Genomic DNA, 9405 nt, shown 5'->3' on the forward strand with positions numbered 1-9405 from the left:
AATGTTTCTCAAGGTTAAAATTTAGAGGACCAAAAGAAAATTAATCTGAAGTGTGTATCTTCTGCCCAACTGCAAATATATATACATATATATGTATGTGTGTTTGTATATCTCAAATATTTCTTCTTCTTTTCATTCTGTCTGTTTGAAATCTATTCCCTGCAATATGCTTCCAACTGAGAGTTTAGATTCTTTCCATACTTCTTCCCCTTCCATTTATACAACACATAAAGTCAAAAAATATTTATTTTTCTTTCAAAGCATACTAGATCCTCATGGCTGAGAATGCTCCAGTGGCTTTGTTTTGCATTGAGAATAAAACCCAAACTCCTCACCAAGGCCCATAAGGCCCTATGTCATCTGCCTTTTTTTTTTTTTTTTTTTCTTCTGACACAGTCTCGCTCTGTCTCCCAGGCTAAAGTGCAGTGGCGCGATCTCAGCTCACTGCAAGCTCCGCCTCCCGGGTTCACGCCATTCTCCTGCCTCAGCCTCCCGAGTAGCTGGGACTACAGGCGCCCGCCACCGTGCCCGGCTAATTTTTTGTATTTTTAATAGAGACGGGGTTCATCACCACCTCATCTTCTACCTCACTCAATATATTCCAGTTTCATAGCAAGCTTAATAAACTTCTGTTTCTTGAGTTTATCAAGCTTGTTAATGTCTTATAGCCTTTATGATTTATGTGTATTCTGCTGAAATGTGCACCCCCAGGTCTTAACATGCCTCGCTCTTTCTCATCAGTCTGCTCTTGGCCAAAGTTTCACCTCTTCAAAGAGCTATTTCTTGGTCATTCTCGTTGAAGCTACCTTCCCTACGTCTCTATTCCCTTCTTTGTTTATTTTCTTGTGACATTTAACACCGCTCAAAACCCTCATGCATTTAGCTGTTTGTTTATTACTTGCCTTGTCTGTCTTCTTCAGAGGAATGTGAGCTCCAAGAAAGAAGTATCCTATCTGCTTTCTTCATCACTGCATCCCCAGAACCTAACACAAAGAGCAGGCACATAGTTTGAGAAATGGAAACATGTGGAAAGTTTCCGGTACAGAGTTCCACTAAATTCAACAAATGAGAGCAGAAGGAAAAGGTATCATGCTTCATGAAACTCATTGTTAGTGTAGCTTCCATACTTTCCGGCTTCTTTGAAAGCCTAATTATTGAAGTTACTCTAGTATTAATTAATATAATACATGTACATTAAGGGTTTTTTTCTTATAATTTTTCCATATTAAAAATGTTTTTAAAAATCTCTGTGGGTTCTTAAGTGCAAACATTTTCCATAATGGGATTACCCATGGGGAAAATTTTATAAATCTATGACTAAAACAATATTAATTGTACCTGCTGTGAAGCAAAAGCAAAATAAATAGCAGATGTTGGAGTAATATAATACATTTAGTTTTTAATAGCTAGTATGAGATTTGCTACTTTTTTCTAGAACATCTCCACACTGAAATGCTAGCAATTAACGTAAACTATACAGCATCTGTGAGCTCACTTTGTTTAGACTTGTAGCTGATCACTCTTCAAGAAAAATAGAGTATAGCATCTGCTGGCTATACTCTGAGAATACTGCCGAAATAGATGTTTATGTACCACTAGTCTTCAAACAGTGGTTATATAATGTTTATATTCATATAATGACACTTTATTATCTCACACATGATAAATATGTATGGTAGCATCTTATCATAAATGTTTAGAATAAAATACCAAGAAATTGCTGTGAAGTGAAGTAAGATTATTAGATGTGTTTTGCTAGCTGGCAACATACCCAAACCAAATAACTTCAGAAATATCAGTGAACACGTGGCAACAGTTTTGCGGCAGCTACATTTGAATTATCAACTGGAACTTTTTACAAACACCTCCTAAATGGATATAGAAACATTAATGTTCTATATTATTACTGTTGTCTATTTTAAGAATGATGAGAAATACTCCAGACGCTAACAGCTAACTTTATATAATATCACAACAATTTTATGTGACATCTGGGGAAAATAATGATAATTAACTTACTATAAAAAATTATCATGGAAATAGAAGACTTTTTAGCAGTATGTTCACATGACCAAAAGATCTGGACTCAGATTTATCTTCAAGAAAAGATAAGAGTATATACTTTGTAGATATTATATATATATGTATATTATATATATATATATCACAGTTTAATAATTCTATTTTTGATAATTTCTATGTTATTCCATTATTCTCAAAAAGGGACCACTGTGCTTTTTCAGATACGCGATAAGTCCCATCTTAAACAAATTACATTTCCTCCTATCTTGCAGCCTCTTTAAGGTATTACCCAAACGTTACTTTTCCTGCAAATTAAACCATTTATTTTTCCTCTCCCTTTACTTCTTTTCCTTTTCCAATACATTTTATTCAGGTGATTCCAAATCTACTTAACAACTGTTCTCAGTACCTCAGTAAGTCATTCATTTTCCCTACATTGTGAAATGTAAAGATTTATTTTAAATTCTTACTTCTTATTCCAGGGTTGTAAACCTTGTTCTCATTTTTTCTCTCCCTACCTTCCTATCCCCTACCTTTTTTTTTTTCACTATGATTTCCTAACATTAAATACCAACTCAATGTTAATTGACTCAAATGTGTATGTTGAGTTGGGACCTGACTTCTGAGCTACGGAGCCACCTATCCGGGTGTCAAATGGCTTCATCTTAGTATCTTGCAGGTATTTTACTATTATTTTTGTTGAAAACCTAACTCATTTTCTCCACTTTACTTCCTCAATGTACTTCCAAACTGAATTCTCCATTTAACTGTGTCATCAGTATCCCAAAACTAAACACTGTAGTTTTCCATTATTCCATCTCTCTCACTGCCCTACATTCGACTGGTCATCAGAGCCTTCCAGTTTTGACTCAGAATATCTCTCTGGGTTTTGGCTCTTCTTGATATCCCCAGTACCATATCTCACACCTTGTAATATTTTTAATCCTTTAGTTTTATTCACATTGCTATTACCATAATGATAATATTATTTCCTCCTACTTGGACTACTGCCATGGCTTTCTAATTGCATTCTTTGCCCGTTATTCTTACCTATTGAATCCAGTTACTTTTGTGTGACAGAAAATAGATGAAGTTACACCCAAGGTTTATGGACTGCAAATGGCTTGCCCTTACCTATAGTTATAAGCCCAAGTTTCTCAACATGATATTCAAGGCTCTACAGCATGCGAACCCAGTTTTCCTTTTTAGTGTCATCTCCTGTGGCTCTCTTTGGTCATGTTCCAGAATAAGTAGCTTTTCTCTTTGTTCACTTTCCTAATCTCTCCAGGGAAAGAAAAAAATCCATGCCTCTTCCATTTTACTTCCTCAACATAAATCAAATATATCTACTATAAGATTTTCCTATGTAACTTTAGTATAATATGTGTTTTTCTGCACAGGAAAATTGAGTGCACTAGATTAGGAATGATGTCTTACCAGAGCCATATGTCCAAGACTAAACGGTTAAGGAATAGGTGGTAAATGAAGGTGGAAGAAGTTGATAGCTATATGAATTGAAAAATTGTATGTGTGCCTAAGTGATTTTGTGTGTGTCTATGCAACTCAGAAATAATGCTAACATACGAAAATGTAATGTATCAAATATAATGAGAATGTACTGCCTATTTACAGTAGGACGCATGCATGTTGTAGGAGGGAAGTCTGCAGTTTTGAACATCTGCAAGGGGAACAGGACCACTTCTAACTGTCCATTTTCAAATTCTATCAGAAATCAATTTTGCCTTCTCTGAACACAGAATGAAGCAATCACTCTGTGTTCATCGAAAAAATAGTGACATATGTAGTAGATATTTAAGTACCATTGCCTTCCCTATTTGGAGTCCCTGGGGTACTACATGTATTCTACTCATACTAGTAATACCAATTTGATTTTACTTTTAGAAATATATAAGTTATTTTGTCTCTATGTAGGAAACCTATAACATTTCTTCTTTGGTTTTATGATCCAGTTCTTGTAGCATTTAAATCTGCAAGTCCATGAAAATCATTCACTTGAAACTAAAAAGAATTTGAGGAAACATCAGTATTTCAATTATGTTATTTTATACTTCATCAAAACATAAAATGTTGCCCCACCTTAGTAAAGCATTCTGTGAATCAAAGTAGTTCAAGACAATAGACTTTCTAACCTTGGGACCATATGTCCCTTTCAGACTCATTTCTCACCTGCACTTCACACAGGTCTCTCTTTGAACCCGTTTGCTTCAGGGCCAGGCCCTCAGGCCTCTGTGCTGTGCTCATGCTGTTGCTGCTGATCATACTTTCAACTTCTGCTTGCACGTTACAACTCAAATGCCAATGCATCAGTCAGTTGTCAGCTCCAACACGCCCACCAGGGCCAAATATTGCACAATTAGCCCCTCCTTGCAGTTGTCCTAAAAGCATTGAGAGCATTGTGTTTAAAACCTAAGTCGACACCTCTCCTCACCTTCCCACATCAATGATATCTCTATCATAGGCCTTTTGTACTATACTTCTTTGTCTCCCAGCCCAGTGAGTTTCAAGGACAGGTATTGTGACTCCAGCAAAAATAGCCTGGCATGAAGGCAGTCAATAACTGATGAACTGAAGTCAAACAGCCCCTACGCTAAAACATTGAGAAAGCTTGTTTTTGTTTATGTTCTCACTAAAATGTAATGAAACAGCATTTCTAAAGAAGAGATTTGGTGAGAGGCATTTACCATAATAAACTTAATATGGAAATTTCATCACATCATTACAATCGCCACAGTCTCTACTAATATTTATCTTAAGATTTCATTTCTGTGGATATGATACTTGAAATTGAGTCCTTGGTGTACTCTATACACAGAGGTTTCTTTAGATCTTAAAAGTGTGCTTTTCTTCCTTTGAATTATAAAAGATAGCCTAAGTCTTTCATTAAGCTTCTGGAAACAGGGCCCAGAAGAAAACAAAATACATCTTTATTCTCATTCACACAGTATTCTATACTGAGCAGGTCAATGTTTTGAGACCCTGCTTTTATCTTTATCTTTTTTTTCCTTATTCACTCATGTCTCACAAATATTTTACTTGAGTCTTCATTTTCTGTGCTGCCAGTATTATCTATATTTTGGGAGCACTTTGCTACATCCAGTCTACTCATTTATGTCTTGTGTATTCCATCATCTTCTTTTATATGTAACCACTTCCAATATTAAAGTGTTTCAGCACCAGCTCCTATATTTCACTTAAAACAGTATGACACTAAAAGTCAATTTATTCAGTTGTATACAGAAAATAGAATTTATGCTTATCAGCTCAGCTGTTCCATTTAAAAAAATACTTATTTTTGTCTTGTTTCAATTTACACATATTTTATTTAAATATACCTTTCAAATAGTTTATTCTCTTGAAAAAGTTTTAAACATTTTATTTTTCCAAAGCCATCTCAGTGGCAAACATCTTCACTTTGGCATTTTATCAGTTTTCTTTCAGTGATTATAGCTAATGTGTGCTCTTTATGGGAACCAATTCTTCTCTACTCAAATTTATTTAGATGGAGACAAATAGCATTTCTTGAATTACCAGAATATAAGAATTTGAAAAGTGCAAGCACACCCTATTCCTATAGCTATCTATCCATTTATTCCTGAATACATTCTGAAAAATAAAATACTTGGATTCATAAGAAATTTTTAGTTCTATTTTGCTGCAAGGGCAAAGTTTAAAACACTAGGAATCATAAATCATTGTTAAGAATCACATATTTTTAATGCTTTTATTGAAGAAATCATAAGCTACAAGAACTCAAATGCAACTTTAGCTATAAGTTAATTGTTTCATTATTTACCATTATTTTTTTCTTTTCTTCTCTTTTTTTTTTTTTTTTTTTTTTTGGCAGTGTCTCACTCTATTACCAGGTTGGAGGGTAGTAGCACAATCTAGGCTCACTGCACTGCAACCTCCACCTCCCAGATGAGTAACTTGGACTACAGGCACACAGAACCATACCCAGCCAATTTTTGTAGTTTTTTTTTTTGTACAGACAGGGTCTCACTTTGTTGCCCAGGCTGTTCTTGAATTCCTTAACCGAAGCAATCTGCCCATGTTGGCCTCCTAAAGTGCTCAGATTACAGGTGTGAGCCACTACACCTGGTCTTTTACTGTTTATAAATGGGGAAACATACCAAATGAGTACAATATTAATTCATTTGGACATTTTCTTCGTTTGAATATTACCATCATTTTAAAAATCACATGTTATTGATTATAGGTAAGGCTTTCTGTAAAATAAACATATAATAAGTGTTTAACCATTTTTCTTATATAAAAATTATTTACATGGCATGACATTTCTAGTTGTAACTAATTTTTACCCATATTCAATTTATTAAAGTACACATTACTTTCAAGATCTAGAAGCACTGAGGAAATGAACTAGGACATCAAAATGAAAGTAGATGTTGGAAGACAGAGGAGAAATTCAAGTTGCCTAATGCCTCATTATACTTTTACCATTCTCAATTTTTAAAGTTTTTATCTTGGATTAAGTTTCTAACAATGACACTGTGTACAGCTGTGTTTAGGAAGCTGCTACTGTCTGTGTCTATCACATAATGATTATATACTTTTGCCTTTTCCAGTCATAGTTTGAGGTGTAAAAATTCTGATGTAAACATCTGAAGTTAAATTTTCTTCTTTAAGCTTACCATGGAATTTTCCAAATGCATTTTGCAAGCTGATTTAATATGTTACTGTGCTGGCTTTACAGATGTACAATAAAAATAATTTAATACATTGCAGTGACAAATACTGAAAATTAAGAATGGTCAAATGTAATACTTATGGCTGTTATATTTCAAAATCATTTACATGTGGTTTTAAATATATTGCATTTATCCTAAACATACTGTCAGAAATACATATGTTTGCATGCATGCCTGTAATGTCTAACTCTTTCTTGGTGTTGATTTTCATTTTCCAAACACAAACAATCACAATAAAGTCCCTACTTTGGCTAAGTTTATACCATGTCCATATTTACAGCTTTTTAAACAGATCTCTGATAAACCAGATAGAAACATAATAAAACAGTGATAGTTGCTCTTCCTTCTGTCACTTTTTGGCACTACTCATTAGTAGAAAGAGAAGGTGAGAAGGTGACCTTCTTTTTTTAAAATTGTTGTTATTGTTGTGGGATTTGGGGGATTGATAATTGGAAACCTCCAAACAGCCTCCAAAGACCAATTAACAAAGGATGATGTGTAAAGTGCCAGCCTGTGTTTCAATTAAATGCCTACTTTAGGTGGTACTCAGCAGAGATACAACTTCTATATATACCAATTGTCTTCTTGCTATGCCCATACTAATAATACTTTGGAGAAATTAATTACTAAATATTAAAATATTTTTTTCAATTGACAGATGAACCAATTATTATATTTCATACACGGACCTATTATTATATCTCACACAGGGTAAATATTTTTGACCTTTTAAATTGCTCTGTCATTATAAGAATACAGGTTAGTTGTAGAATGACAAATAACCACTGCATTATATTTTATTTTATTTTTTAATGTTTATTTTAACTTCTGGGGTACACATGAAGGCCTGTTACATAGATAAACATGTGTCATGGTGGTTTGCTGTACAGATTAATTTATCACCCAGGTGTTAAGCCTCGTACCCATTAGTTATTTTTCCTGAATCTCTCCTTCCTCCCACCCTCCACTCTCCAAAAGGCCCCAGTGGATACGTTCCCCTCTGTGTGTCCATGTGTTCTCATCATTTAGCTCCCAATTGTGAGAGCATGTGGTATTTTATTTTGTGTTCCTCTGTTAGTTTGCTAAGGATAATGGCCTCCAGCTCCATTCATGTCTCCGCAAAGGATGTGATCTCATTCTTTTTTATGGCTGCATGGTATTCTATAGTGTATATGTGCCACATTTTCTTTATCCAGTCTATTATTGATGGGCTTTTAGGTTGACTTAGTGACTTTGCTATTGTGAATAGTGTTGCAATGAACATATACATGCATGTGTCTTCAAAATAGAATGATTTATATTCCTCTGTGTATATACCCAGTAACAGTATTGCTGGATCAAATGGTATTTCTATCTTTAGATTATATAACTTCAATGTTCCTAAGTGAAAGATTTAGATTTGAAAACATTGCAAATCTTCCCAAGGTGATCTTTAATGCAATTTAATTTTAAAAAAAATCTCAATGGGATGCTTATTTGTTAGTTTATTTGCCTAACTCTTCAATTGAAAACTTAGTACCGTGATACTAATTTTAATCTATAGAAGAGCAATGGGTGGTATTTGAAGAATGACGTGATTTTCCTGACTTTATGATTTATGGAACATTTCATAAACAAGAATGTTTCATTGCAATATAACTATAGATAGGCCAATGAAAAGTCAATAATTCCAGCAGATCTGACAATTAGAAATATTTAATATTTATAATATATAAATATATTTAGCTAGCCGAGTTAATTATTGAGTGTTAATTATATGTCAGGTTCTTTTTAAGTTTTCTACATAGATATATTAACTAACTCTCCTACCCACCCTGTTAGGAATTTACTATTACTATTCCCATTTACAGACGAGGTTGCAGAAACCAAAAGTCTCAGAGCCTTCCCAGAGTCACACAACTGGTAAGGGCACTCTATCATGATAAAGAGAACAGTTCAATTCGTGGTAAAATATGGCCACATTAACAATTTTTTTAATTGATTACCAGATTATTTGAAAAAAGCAAAAGTTAAATGCTTACCTGATGATGTGTAGAGATATAGATGGTTGTTGAAGATTTAAACAAACAACAAAAATCTACAGTTGCTATCTATAAAATTGTTGGGAGACACATACCTTTTAAAGTGATACAATAACCTCATTTATTTTATTATAAAAAAGCTCTAAATGTAAATAAGGAAAAATCACTTATTTGTAAAATAAATAATGTAAAATATAAACTTTTAATTATCAATTAGATGAATTAAACAATTCACATTTACGCATTGTATGATTATACTGGAGTTTTTTTTGTTTGTTTGTTTTTGAGACGGAGTCTCACTCTGTCGCCCAGGCTGGAGTGCAGTGGCGCAATCTCAGCTCACTGCAACCTCCGCCCCCCTGTTCACGCCATTCTCCTGTCTCAGCCTCCCGAGTAGCTGGGACTACAGGTTCCCGCCACCATGTAGTTTTAGTAGAGACGGGGTTTCACCATGTTAGCCAGGATGGTCTTGATCTCCTGACCTCGTGATCCACCCGTCTCGGCCTCCCAAAGTGCTGGGATTACAGGCGTGAGCCACCATGCCTGGCCTATACTGGAGTTTTAAAATGTTAATAAGAAGCTTGTCTTGGGTTTGATCATAGAGACCCTGTTCTATAATGCCTGTGTTAGGA

At 34.4% G+C, this 9405-nt stretch overlaps 1 protein-coding gene across 2 annotated transcripts in view; it reads left to right on the forward strand.

The window, feature by feature from the left end:
* Nucleotides 1-9405, forward strand: part of CDH12 (cadherin 12) — a 1102231-nt gene that overhangs the window by 100489 nt on the left and 992337 nt on the right. The gene's annotated exons all lie outside the window — the stretch shown is intronic.

This window comes from Pan troglodytes, chromosome 4, assembly GCF_028858775.2.
Source record: "Pan troglodytes isolate AG18354 chromosome 4, NHGRI_mPanTro3-v2.0_pri, whole genome shotgun sequence".
NCBI lineage: Eukaryota > Metazoa > Chordata > Mammalia > Primates > Hominidae > Pan > Pan troglodytes.